Below are 23,516 nucleotides of genomic sequence, written 5' to 3'. Positions count from 1 at the left end.
GTCTAAAGTGCTCGTACATGGTGTAACAATACATCATGTAGATGTATATAATGAACAGACTAGGTCTATACTTCTACATGGTGTAACAATACATCATGTAGATGTATATGGATTGATGAGGAATTGAAAAACTGTATGGTTGAAAGAGATGGGGCAAAAGGAGTGGCTAATAAGTCTGTACATCTGACTAGTTTACTTACTGCAAATTGAGAAATTATGTGACTAAACTCAACAAACATAATAAACGTTATGAAGCCAAGATCAATGATATAAAGAATTATGGGAAAAAACTTGAGTACTTTGAATGAAATTATGGGCAGAAAGACATTCAACTCCGTCTTTTATCGAATCAGATGGCATGTTCATTACAAAACCATTTAATGTTGCCAATTATTTTTATGATTATTTCATTGACAAAGTGGGCAAACTTAGGCAGGAAATTCTCACGACAAACAGTGAGCAATTATATTCATGCATAAAAAAAAAAATTAAAAATGAAAGAAAGAAAAGCAGTCCAAGTTTGAATTTTGCAAAGTTAATGGGGAAGGTGGAAAAATTGTTATCGATCAATAATGACAAACCTCCTGGCATTGACAACTTGGATGGAAAGATACTGAGGATGGTGGCTGACTCTAAAGCCACTCCTATCTGTCATATTTTTAATCTGAGGCTAGAGGAATGTCTTTGTCCTCCTCAGGCCTGGAGGGAAACCAAAGTAATTCCGCTACCCAAGAGTGGTAAAGTGACCTTTACTGGTTCTAGCAGCAGACCTATAAGCTTGCTGCCAGCACTTAACAAACTGTTGGAAATAATTGTGTTTGACCAAATACAATGCTATTTCTCTGTAAACAAATTTACATTTACATTTACATTTTAGTCATTTAGCAGACGCTCTTATCCAGAGCGACTTACAAATTGGTGCATTCACCTATAATATCCAGTGGAACAGCCACTTTACAATAGTGCATCTAAATCTTTTAAGGGGGGGGTTAGAAGGATTACTTTATCCTATCCCAGGTATTCCTTGAAGAGGTGGGGTTTCAGGTGTCTCCGGAAGGTGGTGATTGACTCCGCTGTCCTGGCGTCGTGAGGGAGCTTGTTCCACCATTGGGGTGCCAGAGCAGCGAACAGTTTTGACTGGGCTGAGCGGGAACTGTGCTTCCTCAGAGGTAGGGAGGCGAGCAGGCCAGAGGTGGATGAACGGAGTGCCCTTGTTTGGGTGTAGGGCCTGATCAGAGCCTGAAGGTACGGAGGTGCCGTTCCCCTCACAGCTCCGTAGGCAAGCACCATGGTCTTGTAGCGGATGCGAGCTTCGACTGGAAGCCAGTGGAGAGAGCGGAGGAGCGGGGTGACGTGAGAGAACTTGGGAAGGTTGAACACCAGACGGGCTGCGGCGTTCTGGATGAGTTGTAGGGGTTTAATGGCACAGGCAGGGAGCCCAGCCAACAGCGAGTTGCAGTAATCCAGACGGGAGATGACAAGTGCCTGGATTAGGACCTGCGCCGCTTCCTGTGTGAGGCAGGGTCGTACTCTGCGAATGTTGTAGAGCATGAACCTACAGGATCGGGTCACCGCCTTGATGTTGGTGGAGAACGACAGGGTGTTGTCCAGGGTCACGCCAAGGCTCTTAGCACTCTGGGAGGAGGACACAAGGGAGTTGTCAACCGTGATGGCGAGATCATGGAACGGGCAGTCCTTCCCCGGGAGGAAGAGCAGCTCCGTCTTGCCGAGGTTCAGCTTGAGGTGGTGATCCGTCATCCACACTGATATGTCTGCCAGACATGCAGAGATGCGATTCGCCACCTGGTTGTCAGAAGGGGGAAAGGAGAAGATTAATTGTGTGTCATCTGCATAGCAATGATATGAGAGACCATGTGAGGATATGACAGAGCCAAGTGACTTGGTGTATAGCGAGAATAGGAGTGGGCCAAGAACAGAGCCCTGGGGGACACCAGTGGTGAGAGCACGTGGTGCGGAGACAGATTCTCGCCACGCCACCTGGTAGGAGCGACCTGTCAGGTAGGACGCAATCCAAGCGTGCGCGGTGCCGGAGATGCCCAGCTCGGAGAGGGTGGAGAGGAGGATCTGATGGTTCACGGTATCAAAGGCAGCAGATAGGTCTAGAAGGATGAGAGCAGAGGAGAGAGAGTTAGCTTTAGCAGTGCGGAGAGCCTCCGTGACACAGAGAAGAGCAGTCTCAGTTGAATGCCCAGTCTTGAAACCTGACTGATTAGGATCAAGAAGGTCATTCTGAGAGAGATAGCAAGAGAGCTGGCCAAGCGCGGCGCGTTCAAGAGTTTTGGAGAGAAAGGAAAGAAGGGATACTGGCCTGTAGTTGTTGACATCGGAGGGATCGAGTGTAGGTTTTTTCAGAAGGGGTGCAACTCTCGCTCTCTTGAAGACGGAAGGGACGTAGCCAGCGGTCAAGGATGCGTTGATGAGCGAGGTGAGGTAGGGGAGAAGGTCTCCGGAAATGGTCTGGAGAAGAGAGGAGGGGATAGGGTCAAGTGGGCAGGTTGTTGGGCGGCCGGCCGTCACAAGACGCGAGAGTTCATCTGGAGAGAGAGGGGAGAAAGAGGTCAAAGCACAGGGTAGGGCAGTGTGAGCAGGACCAGCAGTGTCGTTTGACTTAGCAAACAAGGATCGGATGTCGTCAACCTTCTTTTCAAAATGGTTGACGAAGTCATCCGCAGAGAGGGAGGAGGGGGGGGGAGGGGGAGGAGGATTAAGGAGGGAGGAGAAGGTAGCAAAGAGCTTCCTAGGGTTAGAGGCAGATGCTTGGAGTTTAGAGTGGTAGAAAGTGGCTTTAGCAGCAGAGACAGAAGAGGAAAATGTAGAGGGGAGGGAGTGAAAGGATGCCAGGTCCGCAGGGAGGCGAGTTTTCCTCCATTTCCGCTCGGCTGCCCGGAGCCCTGTTCTGTGAGCTCGCAGTGAGTCGTCGAGCCACGGAGCAGGAGGGGAGGACCGAGCCGGCCTGGAGGATAGGGGACAGAGGAAATCAAAGGATGCAGAGAGGGAGGAGAGGAGGGTTGAGGAGGCAGAATCAGGAGATAGGTTGGAGAAGGTTTGAGCAGAGGGAAGAGATGATAGGATGGAAGAGGAGAGAGTAGCGGGAGAGAGAGAGCGAAGGTTGGGACGGCGCAATACCATCCGAGTAGGGGGAGAGTGAGAAGTGTTGGATGAGAGCGAGAGGGAAAAGGATACAAGGTAGTGGTCGGAGACTTGGAGGGGAGTTGCAATGAGATTAGTGGAAGAACAGCATCTAGTAAAGATGAGGTCAAGCGTATTGCCTGCCTTGTGAGTAGGGGGGGAAGGTGAGAGGGTGAGGTCGAAAGAGGAGAGGAGTGGAAAGAAGGAGGCAGAGAGGAATGAGTCGAAGGTAGACGTGGGGAGGTTAAAGTCACCCAGAACTGTGAGAGGTGAGCCATCCTCAGGAAAGGAACTTATCAAGGCGTCAAGCTCATTGATGAACTCTCCAAGGGAACCTGGAGGGCGATAAATGATAAGGATGTTAAGCTTGAAAGGGCTGGTAACTGTGACAGCATGGAATTCAAATGAGGAGATAGACAGATGGGTCAGGGGAGAAAGAGAGAATGTCCACTTGGGAGAGATGAGGATTCCAGTGCCACCAAATTAACAACAGACTTTCAGCATGCTTATAGAGAATAGAGGTCAACCGATTATGATTTTTCAACGGCGATACCGATTTTTGGAGAACCAAAAAAACCGATACGATTAATCGGCCGTTTTAATTTTTTACATTTTTTATTTATAATAATGACAATTACAACAATACTGAATTATCACTTATTTTAAATTAATATAATACATCAATAAAATCAATTTAGCCTCAAATAAATAATGACACATGTTCAATTTGGTTTAAATAATGCAAAAACAAAGTGTTGGAGAAGAAAGTAAAAGTGCAAAATGTGCCATGTAAGAAAGCTAACGTTTAAGTGCCTTGCTGAGAACATATGAAAGCTGGTGGTTCCTTTTAACATGAGTCTTCAATATTCCTAGGTAAGAAGTTTTAGGTTGTAGTTATTATAGGATTTATAGGACTATTTCTCTATACGATTTGTATTTCATATACCTTTGACTATTGGATGTTCTTATAGGCACTTTAGCATTGCCAGTGTAACAGTATAGCTTCCGTCCCTCTCCTCGCTCCTACCTGGGCTCGAACCAGGAACACATAGACAACAGCCACCCTCGAAGCAGCGTCACCCATACAGAGCAAGGGGAACAACTACTCCAAGTCACAGAGCGAGTGACGTTTGAAATGCTATTAGCGCCCACCCCGCTAACTAGCTAGCCATTTCACATCGGTTACACCAGCCTAATCTTGGGAGTTGATAGGCTTGAAGTCATAAACAGCGCAACGCTTGAAGCATTGCGAAGAGCTGCTGGCAAAACGCACAAAAGTGCTGTTTGAATGAATGCTTACGAGCCTGCTGGTGCCTACCACTGCTCAGTCAGACTGCTCTATCAAATCATGGACTTAATTATAATATAATAAACACACAGAAATACGAGCCTTAGGTCATTAATATGGTCGAATCCGGAAACTATCATCTCGAAAACAAAATGTTTATTCTTTCAGTGAAATACGGAACCGTTCCGTATTTTATCTAACGGGTGGCATCCCTAAGTCTAAATATTCCTGTTACATTGCACAACCTTCAATGTTATGTCATAATTACGTAAAATTCTGGCAAATTAGTTCGCAACGAGCCAGGCGGCCCAAACTGTTGCATATACCCTGATTCTGCGTGCAATGAATGCAAGAGAAGTGACACAATTTCACCTGGTTAATATTGCCTGCTAACCTGGATTTCTTTTAGCTAAATATGCAGGTTTAAAAATATATACTTGTGTATTGATTTTAAGAAAGACATTGATGTTTATGGTTAGGTACATGTTGGAGCAATGACAGTCCTTTTTCGCGAATGCGCACTGCATCGATTATATGCAATGCAGGACAGGCTAGATAAAGTAGTAATATCATCAACCATGTGTAGTTAACTAGTGATTATGATTGATTAATTGATTGTTTTTTATAAGATAAGTTTAATGCTAGCTAGCAACTTACCTTGGCTTCTTACTGCATTCGCCTAACAGGCAGGCTCTTCGTGGAGTACAATGTAAAGCAGGTGGTTAGAGCGTTGGACTAGTTAACCGTAAGGTTGCAAGATTGAATCCCCGAGTTGACAAGGTAAAAATCAGTCGTTCTGCCCCTGAACAAGGCAGTTAACCCACCATTCCTAGGCCGTCATTGAAAATAAGAATGTGTTCTTAACTGACTTGCCTAGTTAAATATAGGTGTACATTTTTTTTTTTTTATAAATAAATAAATCGGCAAATCGGTGTCCAAAAATACCGATTACCGATTGTTATGAAAACTTGAAATCAAACCTAATTAATCGGCCATTCCGATTAATTGGTCGACCTCTAATAGAGAAGGGCACTCAACATGTACTGCACTGACACAAATGACTCATGATTGGTTGAAAGAAATTGATAATAAGAAGATTGTGGGAGCTGTACTGTTAGATTTCAGTGCAGCCTTTGATATTATTGACCATAACGTGTTGTTGAAAAAACGTATGTGCTATGGCTTTTCAACCTCTGCCTTATCGTGGATTCAGAGCTATCTATCTAATAGAACTCAAAGGGTTTTCATTAATAGAAGCGTCTCTAATGTCAAACATGTAAAGTGTGGTGTACCGCAGGGCAGCTCTCTAGGCCCTCTACTCTTTTCTATTTTTTACCAATGACCTGCCACTGGCATTAAACAAAGCATGTGTGTCCATGTATGCTGATGATTCAACCATATATGCATCAGCAACCACAGCTAATGAAGTCACTGAAACCCTTAACAAAGAGTTGCAGTCTGTTTTGGAATGGGTGGCCAGTAATAAACTGGCCCTGAACATCTCTAAAACTAAGAGCGTTGTATTTGGTACAAATCATTCCCGAAGTGCTAGACCTCACCTGAATCTGGTAATGAATGGTGTGGCTGTTGAACAAGTTGAGGAGACTAAATTACTTGCATTACTTTAGATTGTAAACTGTCATGGTCAAAACATATAGATTCAGTGGTTGTAAAGATGGGGAGAGGTCTAGCCGTAATAAAGAGATGCTCTGCTCTTTTGACACCACACTCCAAAAAGCAAGTTCTGCAGGCTCTAGTTTTGTCTAATCTTGATTATTGTCCAGTCGTGTGGTCCAGTGCAGCAAGGAAAGACCTAGTTAAGCTGCAGCTGGCCCAGAATAGAGCGGAACGTTTTGCTCTTAATTGTAATTAGAGGGCTGAAATAAATACTATGCATGCCAGTCTCTCTTGGCTAAGAGTTGAGGAGAGACTGACTGCATCACTTCTTTTTTTTTTTATAAAGAAACATGAATGTGTTGAAAATCCCAAATTGTTTGCATAGTCAACTTACACACAGCTCTGACACACACACTTATCCCACCAGGGGTCTTTTCATAGTCTCCAGATCAAATTCAAGAAAACGTACAGTATTATATAGAGCCCTTATTGCATGGAACTTCCTTCCATCTCATACTGCTCAAATAAACAGCAAACCTGGCTCAGAAATCAGATAAAGCAACACCTCGTGGCACAACGCCTCTCCCCTATTTGACCTAGATAGTTTGTGTGTATGCATTGATATGTAGGCTACGTGTGCCTTTTTAAAAATGTATGTAGTTCTGTCCTTGAGTTGTTCTTGTCTAATGATGTCATTCTGTATTATGTTTCATGTTTTGTGTGGACCCCAGGAAGAGTAGCTGCTGCTTTTGCAAAAGCTAATGGGGATCCTAATAAAATACCAAATACACTGCTCAAAAAAATAAAGGGAACACTTAAACAACACAATGTAACTCCAAGTCAATCACACTTCTGTGAAATCAAACTGTCCACTTAGGAAGCAACACTGATTGACAATAAATTTCACATGCTGTTGTGCAAATGGAATAGACAACAGGTGGAAATTATAGGCAATTAGCAAGACACCCCCAATAAAGGAGTGGTTCTGCAGGTGGTGACCATAGACCACTTCTCAGTTCCTATGCTTCCTGGCTGATGTTTTGGTCACTTTTGAATGCTGGCGGTGCTTTCACTCTAGTGGTAGCATGAGACGGAGTCTACAACCCACACAAGTGGCTCAGGTAGTGCAGCTCATCCAGGATGGCACATCAATGCGAGCTGTGGCAAGAAGGTTTGCTGTGTCTGTCAGCGTAGTGTCCAGAGCATGGAGGCGCGACCAGGAGACAGGACAGTACATCAGGAGACGTGGAGGAGGCCGTAGGAGGGCAACAACCCAGTAGCAGGACCGCTACCTCCGCCTTTGTGCAAGGAGGAGCAGGAGGAGCACTGCCAGAGCCCTGCAAAATGACCTCCAGCAGGCCACAAATGTGCATGTGTCAGAAACAGACTCTATGAGGGCCTGACGTCCACAGGTGGGGGTTGTGCTTACAGCCCAACACCGTGCAGGACGTTTGGCATTTGCCAGAGAACACCAAGATTGGCAAATTGGCCACTGGCGCCCTGTGCTCTTCACAGATGAAAGCAGGTTCACACTGAGCACATGTGACAGACGTGACAGAGTCTGGAGATGCCGTGGAGAACGTTTTGCTGCCTGCTACATCCTCCAGCATGACCGGTTTGGCGGTTGGTCAGTCATGGTGTGGGGTGGCATTTCTTTGGGGGGCCGCACAGACCTCCATGTGCTCGCCAGAGGTAGCCTGACTGCCATTAGGTACCGAGATGAGATCCTCAGACTCCTTGTGAGACCATATGCTGGTGCGGTTGGCCCTGGGTTCCTCCTAATGCAAGACAATGCTAGACCTCATGTGGCTGGAGTGTGTCAGCGGTTCCTGCAAGAGGAAGGCATTGATGCTATGGACTGGCCCGCCCGTTCCCCAGACCTGAATCCAATTGAGCACATCTGGGACATCAGGTCTCGCTCCATCCACCAACGCCACGTTGCACCACAGACTGTCCAGGAGTTGGCGGATGCTTTAGTCCAGGTCTGGGAGGAGATCCCTCAGGAGACCATCCGCCACCTCATCAGGAGCATGCCCAGGCATTGTAGGGAGGTCATACAGGCACGTGGAGGCCACACACACACTACTGAGCCTCATTTTGACTTGTTTTAAGGACATTACATCAAAGTTGGATCAGCCTGTAGTGTGGTTTTCCACTTTAATTTTGAGTGTGACTCCAAATCCAGACCTCCATGGGTTGATATATTGGATTTCCATTGATTATTTTTGTGTCATTTTGTTGTCAGCACATTCAACTATGTAAAGAAAAAAATATTTCATAAGATTATTTCATTCATTCAGATCTAGGATGTGTTGTTTAAGTGTTCCCTTTATTTTTTTGAGCAGTGTATAATGAACGTCCACTTGTGGCGTTCCACATTTAATTTATATTCCTACAAAATTCATTAAATCCTTTTTACAATCAGCACCTTAATTTTCTCTGACATTGTGGAACTATTGGGCATTTATGTGCTCCTGGGAAGTGGGAAACTAGGAAGTGGGAAGTAGTCCGACATGATTCATGTGTTCAAGTGCTTTTGATGTCGAAACAATTCTTCAAGCAAATAAGATTTAACATTGCTAATAATAAAGTTAGCTAGCTTGCTTAGAATTGGCGCTGGTCAAACTAGCTACACTATACATATTGATAAGCTTGTCACTGTCAAAAAAATTATTTTGGTTGAAAAGGTCAAAGGTCAGTGGTGAAACGTCACAACTCGAGTAACGTTTTCTCCGAATTTCCCACCTGTAATTCCGACTTAGAGGGTCAATCAAGTGAAATTTCTCACTGGGAATTAGGAGCTTATGATAACTCTGGCGGTAGTGTAGTGGTTAAGGGTGTTGGGCCAGTAACCGAGTCCCTGGTTCGAATCCCGGAGCCAACTAGGTGAAAAATCTGTCCATGTGCAAGGCACTTAACCCTAATTGCTCCTGTAAGTCTCTCTGGATAAGAGCGTTGTGCTAAATGAGTCAAATGTAAATAATGAGGTATCTTGTCTGGATTAAACCTCATAAGAAGATAGTTGAATCATATGGAGGTTTCATTTTGGTCTCTCTGTTTAACCAAATACTCTGTCTTTGGCAGGAGAGAGACCAGACTCTTACTCTGACAGCGGGAGTACTTCAGGGGAACCAGACCCAGAGATGCCCAAAACAGTGAAACCACACCACTGCTCCCAGTGTGGAAATAGATTTTTCTCATCAAGTGACCTCAAAAAGCATAAGAGAACACACTCTGCAGAGAGGCCTTTCCAATGCTCTCGTGTGGAAAGAGATTTATCCAGTCATCACATTTGAAAGAGCATAAGAGAATACACACAGGAGAGAAGCCTTTCCAATGCTCCCAGTGTGGAAATAGTTTTACCCGGTTAAGGGACCTGAATAGGCATAAAGGAATACACACAGAAGAGAAGCCTTACCACTGTTCTCATTGTGGACAGAGTTTTAGGTGGTTAGTGACCCTGAAAACACATGAGAGGACACATACAGGAGAGAAGCCTTTTCAATGCTCTCAGTGTGGGAATGCTTTTACACGGTTAGAGAAGCTGAAAGAACATAAGAGAATTCACACAGGAGAAAAGCCCTTCCAATGCTTGCAGTGTGAAAAGAGATTCATCCAGTCATGGCATCTCAAAGAGCATGAGAGGACACACACAGGGGAGAAGCCTTTCCAATGCTTCCATTGTGGAAAGAGTTTTACCCGGTTAAGGTACCTGAATAAGCATAAAGGAATACACACAGGAGCGAAGCCTTATCACTGTTCTCATTGTGGACAGGGTTTTAGGTGGTTAGTAAGCCTTAAAACACATGAAAGAATACACACAGGAGAGAAATCTTTCAATTGCTCTCAATGTGGAATTACTTTTACCTTGTTAGGGAGCCTGAAATCACACCAGAGGACACATGATAAAAGCCATACCACTGCTCTCATTGTGGAAAGAGGACATGAAATCACATGATTGAATATAGAGGCTGGGGCCATATTTGCGAACATAACCATTTAACTTTAAATGCTTGCTTTTCACACACAAAATGCATATCAGCCAATGAAAAGTGTTGATTTACTTACATGTGACTGACCGCTAATTTGTAGCTGCTTCCATCAGATAACATCAACCCTATGCTAACATCCCCAGGTGGCAGTGATTACATCCTGGCACAACTTCTGCCTCAGCCTATCAAATATCTTAGATATTCTATACACCAACCAATGTTATTTCTAAAAATAGGTTAACCCTGGCTATGTGTTTTTATGGGAAAAAGATAAATCAGGTCCTTACAAAAAAGTTTATCATCGTTAAAAAAAAAAAGACTTATGGATTTATCAAATAGTGTAGAAGTCATGTAGTCTGTCGCCAGTGGTGGAAAAAGTACCCAAGGTAAAAGTAAAGATACCTTTCTTAGGTTCTAATTTTCAGAGTTAAAACTCAAAGGACAATATGAAAGCTTAAACCAAGTTTATTCTTCCCAGAGGGTCAGTACAGCTGCATCAGACAAATACGTTGTTCACACAAGCACTGATATTGAACCCTTTCTCCTAGGCTGAGTCTCCTCCTACACGTCTGAACAAACAGTTTCCTGCCTAGCAGTAAAGAGACTAAGTGATACGGGCCATAAACTTTTCTTTCTCCCTTAACGTGACCTGACCTCGACCTGACCCCCCCCCCCCCCCCATCACAAATCAATGACTCTCTCCCCTTATCAATGCCTGCCACATGTGATTGCTTTCCCTGCACTCAGCACATTCCAAGTTTAATTGCACACACTATATACCTTCCTCCTACAGATAACCATTCAATTCTGGCGTAGACCCTCTGAACCTAAGCACTCAATATTTCAATAGGATACCTGATAATTAACCCTGTCCCAAGTTTAGGAGTTAGTACCTAGAATCCATCACCATAATAGAAAATGACTCAAGTGAAAGTCACCCAGTAAAATACTACTTGAGTAAAAGTCTAAAGTATTTGGTTTTAAATATACTTATGTATAAATATTTTCAAATTCCTTATATTTAAGCAAACCAGAAGACACCATTTTCTTGTTTTTTAAAATTTACGGATAGCCAGGGGCACATTCCAACACTCATATTTACAAATGACGCATTTGTGTTTAGAGAGACAGATTAGAGGCAGTAGGGATGACCAGGGATGATCTCCTCATTAGTGCGTGAATTTGACAATTCTCCTGTCCTGCTAAGCATTCAAAATGTTCCTAGTACTTTACGGTGTCAGGGAAATGCATTATTTTCTGTAGGAATGTAGTGAAGTAAAAGTTGCCAAAAATATTAATAGTAAAATAACATACGGATACCCCAAAAAACGACTTAAGTAAAATACTTTAAAGTATTTTTACTTAAGTACTTTACACCACTGGCTATCGCTATCATCATCACATCTAGGTGGCACACACTGCTAAAGCTTTTTAACCGTGGGTTCGAGTCCACCTCGCATCAAGCTTTTTAACCGTGGGTTCAAGTCCACCTCGCATCAAGCTTTTTAACCGTGGGTTCAAGTCCACCTCGCATCAAGCTTTTTAACCGTGGGTTCAAGTCCACCTCGCATCAAGCTTTTTAACCGTGGGTTCAAGTCCACCTCGCATCAAGCTTTTTAACCGTGGGTTCAAGTCCACCTCGCATCAAGCTTTTTAACCGTGGGTTCAAGTCCACCTCGCATCAAGCTTTTTAACCGTGGGTTCAAGTCCACCTCGCATCAAGCTTTTTAACCGTGGGTTTGAGTCCACCTCGCATCAAGCTTTTTAACCGTGGGTTCAAGTCCACCTCGCATCAAGCTTTTTAACCGTGGGTTCAAGTCCACCTCGCATCAAGCTTTTTAACCGTGGGTTTGAGTCCACCTCGCATCAAGCTTTTTAACCGTGGGTTATTGAGGAACAAACTGTTCAACGTCGGTCCTTGATGCTCGACCCAAAACGAGTGTGACGAAGTGGATTATTCTAATAATGCATAAACTATAAAATATTGTAGGCCTGCATCTAAGTGTAGCCTACATAAGAATATACTGTGGCAGACCAGGTTTGTGTGTATATATTGTGGCAGACCAGGTTTGTGTGTATATATTGTGGCAGACCAGGTTTGTGTGTATATATTGTGGCAGACCAGGTTTGTGTGTATATATTGTGGCAGACCAGGTTTGTGTCTATATATTGTGGCAGACCAGGTTTGTGTCTATATATTGTGGCAGACCAGGTTTGTGTCTATATATTGTGGCAGACCAGGTTTGTGTCTATATATTGTGGCAGACCAGGTTTGTGTGTATATATTGTGGCAGACCAGGGGGTTGGGTCAAGACGTTTACACAGATCAGACACGGACAGAGTAGGATCAGCTCGGTTTCAAGGGTGTTTATTTAAATAATAAATCAAAAGAAAAGGATAGGTCTCCCCCATGAGACCCTCTCTGGGATACCATCTTCTGGGCTCCAGGTCTTACTGTATCCTGTGGGGCATCAAAAACTGAACTCACTCCTGTTACCTCTGCCACCATCCCCAACTATACAGGAGTCCTTTCTTCCCCAACTATACAGGAGTCCTTTCTTCCCCAACTATACAGGAGTCCTTTCTTCCCCAACTATACAGGAGTCCTTTCTTCCCCAACTATACAGGAGTCCTTTCTTCCCCAACTATACAGGAGTCCTTTCTTCCCCAACTATACGGGAGTCCTTTCTTCCCCAACTATACGGGAGTCCTTTCTTCCCCAACTATACGGGAGTCCTTTCTTCCCCAACTATACAGGCAGTCCTTTCTTCCCCAACTATACAGGAGTCCTTTCTTCCCCAACTATACGGGAGTCCTTTCTTCCCCAACTATACGGGAGTCCTTTCTTCCCCAACTATACGGGAGTCCTTTCTTCCCCAACTATACGGGAGTCCTTTCTTCCCCAACTATACGGGAGTCCTTTCTTCCCCAACTATACGGGAGTCCTTTCTTCCCCAACTATACTGGAGTCCTTTCTTCCCCAACTATACGGGAGTCCTTTCTTCCCCAACTATACAGGAGTCCTTTCTTCCCCAACTATACGGGAGTCCTTTCTTCCCCAACTATACGGGAGTCCTTTCTTCCCCAACTATACGGGAGTCCTTTCTTCCCCAACTATACGGGAGTCCTTTCTTCCCCAACTATACGGGAGTCCTTTCTTCCCCAACTATACGGGAGTCCTTTCTTCCCCAACTATACGGGAGTCCTTTCTTCCCCAACTATACGGGAGTTCTTTCTTCCCCAACTAGTACGGGAGTCCTTTCTTCCCCAACTATACAGGAGTCCTTTCTTCCCCAACTATACAGGAGTCCTTTCTTCCCTGTGTGCTGCCCTTCTGGCAGCTTTATGTGACTTGTACAGCTGGTGAGCAATCAGCCCTTGATTACTCACCAGCTCCCAATCAGCCCCAATTAGTCCTGGCTGGAGAGCCCGTCGAGACCTGGCACGTCCAGCAGATGGAGCCAGCGCCTCGTGATGTATGCTCCGTCTGTCACCAGGCCTCGATGAGTCTCCCCCTGGTGGCTGACCTGCTGTACGCCACAATACAAATGACAGCCAAGTGTTATTATAAAATCCATAGAGAATGTCAGCCTACATTTAGGTGTACACGTCCATTTAATATAGCCTATGCAATATGATTATTATGCAATAGCAGTGTGTTGCTGAAGAAAGTGTAGCTCCTTATTAAATTAATTCTTCATTTTTATTTTCAAGCTGTCCCTTTTCAACACAATACACGTGATCGTTGCTTTAATGACCAGAACATGCTGTTGGACTGAGGTATGTTAGACACTTCCATCCAGGAACAAGTGTTGAAACAGGTCCAACTACTTCAACGATTTCAATTGGCTGATGCACTTGTGCCAGGATATAAGCAGTACTAGCTGTTGAACTTAGCATAGGGCTGATGTGACCGGCTACAATTTAGCGTTTGGCCATCAACGCATTTCATTGGCTGATAAGCATTTTGTGCACGATAACCCATATGTACTGAACAAAAATATAAACGCAACATGCAACAATTTAAAAGATTTTACTGAGTTACAGTTCATAGAAGGAAATCAGTTAATAAATAAATTGATTAGGCCCTAATCTACAGATTTCACATGACTGGGCAGGGGCGCAGCCATGGGTGGGCCTAGGAGGGCATAGGCCCACCCACTGGGGAGCCAGGACAAGCCAATCAGAATTAGTTTTTACCCACAAAAGGGCTTTATGACAGACAGAAATACTCAGTGGGTGGGCCTATGCCTCAGAAGATCCCGCAGGTGAAGAAGCCGGATGTGGATGTCCTGGGTTGGCGTGGTTACACATGTTCTGCGGTTGCGAGGCTGGTTGGATGTACTGCCAAATTCGCTAAAACAACGTTGGAGGTGGCTCATGGTAGAGAAATTAACATAAATTCTCTGGCAACAGCTCTGTTGGACATTCCTACAGTCAGCATGCCAATTGCACGCTCCCTCAAAAGTTGAGACATCTGTGGCGTTGTGTGACCAAACTGCACATTTTAGAGTGGCCTTTTATTGTCCCCAGCACAAGGTGCACCTGTGTAATGATGTAACCTTTATTTAACTAGGCAATTGTGGGCCAAGAGTGTGCCGCCCTATGGGATTCCCAATCACGGCCGGATGTGATACAGCCTGGATTCGAACCAGGGACTGTAGTGATGCCTCTTGCACTGAGATGCAGTGCCTTAGAAACCTGCACCACTCGGGATCATGCTGTTTCATCAGCTTCTTGAAATGCCACACCTGTCGTCAGGTGGATGGATTATCTTAGCAAGGAGTAATGCTCACTAACAGGGATGTAAATAAAATTGTGCACAACATTTGATAGAAATAAGCTTTTTGTGCAAATTGAACATTTCTGGGATCTTTTATTTCAGCTCATGAAACATTGGACCAACACTTTACATGTTGCATTTTTGTTCAGTATAACTTTAAATGCTTGCTTATGTTCACAAGTATAGCCCTCTGTTTTCCGACGCATGTTTTTGACTGAAAATGTGTGTTTATGCAACATGAAATCAAATTGTCTACACTCAGTCAGGGGTCTTCAACAGATCGATCACAAGCTATCTCAATCCAATTGAGCGTCTGTGGGATGAGACGTAACGAGCTATTCGGGGTAGAGATTCACTACCAGCCAACTTGACACAAGTGTGGGAAGCATTGGAGTCAACATGGGCCATTATCCCTGTGGAATGTTTTTGACACCTTGTAGAGTCCATGCACCGACAAATTGAGGCTGTTCTGAGGGCAAAAGGGGGTGTAACTCAATATTAGGAATGTGTCCAATAGTGGACGTTTATTATATATATCTACATGATGTATTGTTACGCCATGTAGGAGCACTATAGACCTAGGTGCTCATTTTGATATCTGTTTGACTGATTCCTTAAATGCAGATCTGTAGCAGTGGAGGCTGCTGAGGGGAGGACGGCTTATAATAATGGCTGGAGTGGAGTGAATGGAATGGTATCAAACACATGAATGGAATGGTGTCACCTGGGGCAAACACATGAATGGAATGTTTGATTCCATTCCATTCACTCCATTCCGGCCATTATGATGAGCCGTCCTCCCCTCAGCAGCCTCCGCTGATCTGTAGTAGATGTTAGGTATGTTTTAAATTCTCACTCATAAACATTCTGAACTAATCAATGCATGGTTTCCTTTGTACGTCTCAATATAATGTTATTCTTTAATAAAATAAATGAAAAATATACTTTTTGTCTGAATTTCTTTTACTTTCCCTCAATTTCGTTACCCACTCCAGTCAGCGATGTGCATCTTTCAGGCGATGCTGCTAGTGTGACGTATAATGTAGTTGACGGGACGCTTCTTCAACAAACAGCTAGTCATCCACCTCCATAGCTTGCTAGCCAACATAGCCGAAACATTGAAGCTGTTTTAAAAGTGATCCCATACAAAAAATAATCATAATTTGGGGGATTTTCACTAAATTATATCCATAGAATGGTCATTTGGAGGAAGGAATGTTGACATATATTTCAAATTTGTATCTTAAAGCATAATTGAGAAATAATTTATAAAAGTTGGCATATTTATGTCATTTTGGCCTTGCCCTGGCCTCCTTTTCAAGGGGCAATCAGCAGTTGCTACATCCATTTTTGGACTTAGTTTAATGATATATATCCACTGATTGTTGAAGAATATAACTTATAAATGCCTCATGAGCTTAGTTCATAAACAGAAGTAAATGTAAACAAACACTATATAGCCATGAAACATGGTTAAAACAATAATGTTGATATCATGGATGGTCACTGTGTGCATCCGTAGGTCTATCTATGAATTTGAGAGTGGTTACAGTTCTCCAGCCCCATCCCTTAGCTTTTTACCAAAACAGGAGTGGGAAGACACTTTGTTATTGTTCATACTGCTGATGTTTCATCATTAGATGCTACAGTCCTCCTTTAAGATAAAATATAAACATTTAACAAAGCAGAAATGAGTGTCATATGAAGCTTTACTACTTGCTCTGTAATAGTATTTTGATAAAACTTTTCTTACATTTAATTTATGAATATTGAAAAAATATAAACATGAATATATAAAATATATCATCTTTGATTTAGTCAAATGTTTTAATATATTGTTGAAAGGCAGCCTGCAGCTCTTTGATTCGGTAAAATGTTTTAATATATTGTTGAAAGGCAGCCTGCAGCTTTTTGGACCACTGGTCTGGAACAAGCTGGACTTATCCTTATGACAGTTAGCCAGCATGCCTGCCTTGAAAGAGCTGCACACAAATCTAGACAGATGTAATCGGAGTGTGATTTAGTGTGTATGCTACTGCATATGATGTGTATGCTGTGATTTGAACTGTGCTGCTTTACTATGTATGCTAATGAGTATGCTGTGATTTGAACTGCTATTTTAGTATGTATGCAATGAGTATGTTGTATATTTATTTATTTGTATTTATTTTACCTTTGTTTAACCAGGTAGGCAAGTTGAGAACAAGTTCTCATTTACAACTGTGACCTGGCAAAGATAAAACAAAGCAGATCGACATATACAACAACACAGAGTTACACATGGAGTAAAACAAACATACAGTCAATAATACAGTACAAAAACAAGTCTATATACAATGTGAACAAATGAGGTGAGATAAGGGAGGTAAAGGCAATAAAAAGGCCATGGTGGTGAAGTAAATACAATATAGCAAGTAAAACACTGGAATGGTAGATTTGCAGTAGGTGAATGTGCAAAGTAGAAATACTGGGGTGCAAGGGAGCAAAATAAATAAATAAATACAGTAGGGGATGAGGTAATTGTTTGGGCGATTTATAGATGGCCTATGTACAGGTGCATTGATATGTGAGCTGCTCTGACAGCTGGTGCTTAAAGCTGGTGAGGGAGATAAGTGTTTCCAGTTTCAGAGATTTTTGTAATTCGTTCCAGTCATTGGCAGCAGAGAACTGGAAGGAGAGGTGGCCAAAGAAGGAATTGGCCCTGGGGCTGACCAGTGAAATACACCTGCTGGAGTGCGTGCTACGAGTGGGTGCTGCTATGGTGACCAGCGAGCTGAGATAAGGCGGGACTTTACCTAGCAGGGTCTTGTAGATGACCTGGAACCAGTGGGTTTGGTGATGAGTATGAAGCGAGGGCCAGCCAACGAGAGCGTACAGGTCGCAATGGTGGGTAGTATATGGGGCTTTGGTGACAAAATGGATGGCACTGTGATAGACTGCATCCAATTTGTTGAGTTGGGTGTTGGAGGCTATTTTGTAAATGACATCACCGAAGTTGAGGATCGGTAGGATGGTCAGTTTTACGAGGGCATGTTTGGCAGCATGAGTGACGGATGCTTTGTTGCGAAATAGGAAGCCAATTCTAGATTTAACTTTGGATTGGAGATGTTTGATGTGAGTCTGGAAGGAGAGTTTACAGTCTAACCAGACACCTAGGTATTTGTAGTTGTCCACATATTCTAAGTCAGAACCGTCCAGAGTTGTGATGCTGGGCGGGCGGGCAGGTGTAGGCAGCGATCGGTTGAAGAGCATACATTTAGTTTTAATTGTATTTAAGAGCAGTTGGAGGCTACGGAAGGAGAGTTGTATATGCTTTCTGTCTATGTATTTTATCTAGACAACTTTGTGATGTGAATGTTTTTATTGATTGTATGGGACCCAGGACCCTAGGAAAACAGTGGCAATTCTTATTGAGTGGACTATCCTGGCTAAATAAATCAAATGAAATTAACATGATATACTCTACAGCTGTATCACAGTTCCAGAGTGGGATCTCTGCTACTTGGAGAGTTATGATCCAATTTGTAAGCTTTACCAACAGAATGAATGTGCTTTTTTTTTAAATGGTCGCCCTCTGCTGGTGATTTGCAGGGTGTGCAATGATACATGTAAAAGGTTGGCTGTAATTACAATAGGTTTTGATTAATGCAACATAATTTTATTTGAATTAAAATGAAGTGAATATTTCTTAACTATGTTAGCTACTAGTGGTAATTCATGATATACATCCTAATGATGTATTGTTACACCATGTAGGAGCACTATATACCTAGTCTGTTCATTATATACATCTACATGATGTATCGTTACAGGTATATGGGTGCACTTGATATTGCTGCACAGCAGAGAATCCGGTATGAGGTGGCAGCACGATATATAAATACATTTTTTTTCGGGACCTAGAATAGTTCTCTCTATAATTCAATATGTAATGTATAGGCCTATAGTGTATTGCATTGGGACCAATGGAGTGGGTGAAGTAGAAAGGACTTCTGGGCATATAGACCTTAGTCCACCATGACATAACACCATATATATAGATTCTACAGACCCTACTGAGTACTTCCCACACTATTTTTACATTGGCAAAAATAATAGTTTTTTCTCTATAAATCAATGTGTTCCATGTAAAGTGATTTATAAAAAAAATATATATATTTAACCTTTATTTTACTTGGCAGGTCAGTTAATCTTACATCTAGACGTTCCGCTAGCGGAACACCTGCTCCAATATCCAATGATGGGCGTGGCGCGAAATACAAACTCCTCTAAAATCCGAAAACTTCCATTTTTCAAACATATGACTATTTTACAGCATTTTAAAGACAAGACTCTCGTTAATCTAACCACACTGTCCGATTTCAAAAAGGCTTTACAGCGAAAGCAAAACATTACATTATGTCAGCAGAGTACCCAGCCAGAAATAATCAGACACCCATTTTTCAAGCTAGCATATAATGTCACAGAAAACAAAACCACAGCTAAATGCAGCACTAACCTTTGATGATCTTCATCAGATGACAACCCTAGGACATTATGTTATACAATGCATGCATGTTTTGTTCAATCAAGTTCATATTCTCAGTAGATAGCCCAGCCATCACGGCTAGCCATTTAGACACCGACCAAGTTTAGCCCTGACCAAACTCCGATTTACTATTACAAAAGTTTGATTACCTTTGTTGTCTTCGTCAGAATGTACTCCCAGGACTGCTACTTCAATAACAAATGTTGGTTTGGTCCAAAATAATCCATCGTTATATCCAAATAGTGGCGTTTTGTTCGTGCGTTCTAGACACTATCCGAAGTGTAAATAAGGGTCACGAGCATGGCGCAATTCGTGACAAAAGATTTCTAAATATTCCATTACCGTACTTCGAAGCATGTCAACCGCTGTTTAAAATCAATTTTTATGCAATTTTTCTCGTAAAAAAGCGATAATATTCTGACCGGGAATCTGCGTTTAGGTAAACAGAGGAAAGAAAACAAAGCATTCTGTCGACGCGGGCACGCGCCTGAGTCTCACAGTACTGTAACCAGCCACTACCCAAACGCGCTACTTTGTTTCAACCAGAGCCTGCAAAGCCACGATTCAGCTTTTTGCCGCCTTCTGAGAGCCCATGGGAGCCGTAGGAAGTGTCATGTAACAGCAGAGATCCTCTGTAATGGATAGAGATGGCAAAGAAGGCCAAGAAATGATCAGACAGGGTACTTCCTGTACAGAATCTTCTCAGGTTTTGGCCTGCCAAATGAGTTCTGTTATACTCAGACACCATTCAAACAGTTTTAGAAACTTTGGAGTGTTTTCTATCCAAAGCTAATAATTATATGCATATTCTAGTTTCTGGGCAGGAGTAATAATCAGATTAAATCGGGTAAGTTTTTTATCCGGCTGTGAAAATACTGCCCCCTATCCATAACAGGCTAAGAACAAATTATTATTTACAGTGAAGGCCTACACCAGCCAAACCTGGACCACCCTGGGCCAATCATGCACCGCCCTATGGGACTCCCAATCACGGCCGGTTGTGATACAGCCTGGAATCGAACCAGACCCTTCTGAGTATTCCCTACAATACTTTTACTGCGGCACACATAATAGTTTTTTTCTCTATAAGCCAATATGTAACGTTATTCCATATAGAGTGATTCGCGTTGGGGGCATTTATTTGACCTTGGAACATGTTTTAAAACCCAGATTTAATACAAATGTCACTTATATATGAATAATTGTTCATGTTTAGACAATTATTTTTCATATATAATTAATGAATACAAGTTATTGACACGCTATTTAGAAAAATGTAGACATTCCATGACCCGGAAGTTTTAGTGTTGCTGACGAGACGTCGATCTAGTGCCGTGTTCATAACAACTGCGAACTCGGAAAAATACGTGGTCAAATCTTGACGTCAGAGATCTTCAGGTCGGAAAGTCGGAGGTCTGGAAAGAGGCCTGAGTTCCCAAGTTGGAATTCCGAGTTGGATGACCGTTCAAATCGACTTTTTCCAGTCGGAGCTAGTTTCCCCCCCTTATTTCCCAGTTGTGTTGAACGCACTGAATCGGAAGTCGGAGATTTCCGAATTCCCATTTGCTTTGTACGCGGCATAGAATTGTACCGCAGGAATCACAGACGACAGATGCTGTGGTGGCAGCTGCAGAGAAGTACTTGGGTGTATGAGATTTTACTGCAGAAGAGTTACAAGGTGTTTTGAGCGATAGTGTCCCGTCCTCCCAGGCTGCTGTCCTGGTGTAGGATCAGATAGGTCCAAAGTAGTGGAATAGTGATGAGTTTTTAACGGGTGTAGGGTTAGTTGCTAGATCATTTTTTTTCACAGTGTAAAGAATTCATACTACAGGGTAGGTTGATGCACAGCCATACAGTAGGTGGCGGCATGCACCTATAACATTTGTTTGCAGACCGCCATAATACCAAAGAAGAAGAAGACGCTGCTCCTGTCAGCCATCTCGTTAGCTTGTTAGTCAACATAGCCGAAACATTTGAGCCCTTTAGACACTTTCAGTGACTATTAGCCACTGTGTTTTAAACCCACTTCTGTCGTATCTACTAGTTACCCCATTTAGTGTCATATATAAGCTGTTGTTGTTAGTCAGCTAGCTGGCTTGTTAAATTAGCAGTAACACTAGGCTAGTCGCTAATTCTAACTAGCTAGCTAAGTGACATCCCCGCCCGTGAGTTCACTGAGTTACTTGCACCCTGCTAAAGAAGAGGAGGCATGCTGGGCGGAGAAAGAAGCTCTTGTGAAAGTGGAGAGGGAAGAGGAGGCTGTTAAACAAGAAGTAGAGGATGAGGCTGTTACAGTGAAAGAGGAAGACGTTTCAGTGAAAGTAAAGGATGAAGCTTTCAGAGTGAAAGAGGAGGAGGATACCGTTTTTGGAGTGAAGGAGGAGGGGGTATGACTGAGGAAGACATTTTGGGATTGAAGGAGGGGGATATTACTGTCACATTGGAGGAGACTGGAGATGTAATGAACACCAGTGAGTACTGTCTTAAAAACATGGGCACAAACGCTGCTGTTGTTGAACTGTGTGGCTTTAAAAGGGCATTCTACACACATTCTATTGATCGCATATACATATTTGCAGATGTTATTCCAGGTGAAAAATGCTTGTGTTTCTAGCTCCAACAGTGCAGTAATACGTAGCAAAACATAATACCAAACAATACACACAAATCCAAAACATTTGAAGAAAGAAATTAAGAAATATCAGAACAAGCAATGTCAGAGTCCTGAATATAAATATATATAATGGTGTTTATGGACAGTATCTGAATAAAAAAAAGTGGGTACAGCATTAGTTATATTGGATGAGCCATAACTAGAATACAGTATATACATATGAAGTGGGTAAAACACTATGTAAATATTATTAAAGTGACCAGTGTTCAATGACTATGTACATAGGGCAGCAGTCTCTATGGTGCAGGGCAGAGTATCGGGTGGTAGCCGGCTAGTAACAGTGACTAAGTTCAGGGCAGGGTACTGGTAGGAGGCCTGCTAGTGGTGACTATTTATCTCTCTGATGGCATGGAGATAGACTGAAAAACAGCTTCTTTCTGTCCCAGCTTTGATGCAGCTGTACTGCCTCCGCCTTCTAGATGGTAGAAGGGTGAACATGCTGTGGCTCGGGATCCTTGATGATCTTCTTGGCCTTCCTGTGACACCAGGTGCTGTAGATGTCCTGGAGGGCAGTGTGCCCCCGGTAATGTGTTGGGCTGACCGCACCACCCTCTGGAGAGCACTGCGGTTGCAAACGGTGCAATTGCCGCACCAGGTGGTGATACAGCCCAACAGGATGCTCTCGATGGTGCATCTGTAGAAGTTTGTCAGGTTTTTAGGGTCTTTAGCCTCCTGAGGTTGAAGAGGTGCTTTTTCGCCTTCTTCACCACACTGTCTTTGTGAATGAACCATTTTTGGTTGACGGTGATGTGTAAGCAGAGGAACTTAACTTTTCACCCTCGACTGTGGCCCGTCAATATGGATGGGGGCATGTTCTCTCTGCTCTCTCCTGAAGTCCACGATCAGCTCCTTAGTTTTGTTGACGTTGAGGGAGAGGTTATATTCCTGGCACCACTCCGCCAGGGCCCTCACCTCCTCCCTTTAGGCTGTCTCATTGTTGCTGGTAATCAGGTCTACCACTGTTGTGTCGTCAGTAAACTTGATGATTGTGTTGGAGACGTGCGTGGCCACGCAGTCATGGGTGAACAGGTAGTACAGGAGGGGGCATTATTATAGAATAATATAGTAACCAAAAACAAATCAAAATATATTTTATATTTTAGGTTCTTCAAAGTAGACATGCTTTGCCTTGATGACAGCTTTGCACGCTCTTGGCTGTTGCAGGTGACGACCTCACCGGGTTCCAGTCCTATCAGCTAAAAACATTTGTCACATCCCTAGTTTATACAAACCAAATGTTAGACTACTAGAAGCTAAGGGGTAATAATGTCAAAATATTTTTTCAGAGTGGAGATTAGTTTATGAATTGCCTTGGATGTGTAGAATGGAACTGTCAACAGGCATTACCTGTGGATCATCGTGATTAACAGCTATCAACCATTCAGCATTCAAGATCCAAATGTACCATTTTTATGAGGGATCTAGTCTGGATTAAACTTCATAGTTTAATCATGTTGCGGTTTCAGTTAGGGCTGTTTAACCAA

At 43.0% G+C, this 23,516-nt stretch overlaps 1 protein-coding gene, 1 long non-coding RNA gene and 1 pseudogene across 2 annotated transcripts in view; 2 read left to right on the top strand and 1 right to left on the bottom strand.

Moving 5' to 3' along the window:
- LOC106591818 (uncharacterized) overlaps positions 1-23,516 on the top strand; it is a 30,671-nt gene that overhangs the window by 2,513 nt on the left and 4,642 nt on the right. The gene's annotated exons all lie outside the window — the stretch shown is intronic.
- On the bottom strand, positions 2,333-3,631 carry LOC145864017 (uncharacterized). The gene is made up of 3 exons (XR_014382609.1): positions 3,602-3,631; positions 3,405-3,485; positions 2,333-2,478 (listed from the first exon to the last, which is right to left on the bottom strand). It is a non-coding gene; the product is annotated as an uncharacterized LOC145864017 (long non-coding RNA).
- Positions 9,146-12,785, top strand: LOC145864010 (uncharacterized; annotated as a pseudogene).

Source organism: Salmo salar, chromosome 02 (assembly GCF_965601325.2).
Source record: "Salmo salar chromosome 02, fSalSal1, whole genome shotgun sequence".
Taxonomy (NCBI): Eukaryota; Metazoa; Chordata; class Actinopteri; order Salmoniformes; family Salmonidae; genus Salmo; species Salmo salar.
Note: the sequence above shows the minus strand (reverse complement) of the source record. Positions and strands in the feature narration are given on the sequence as shown.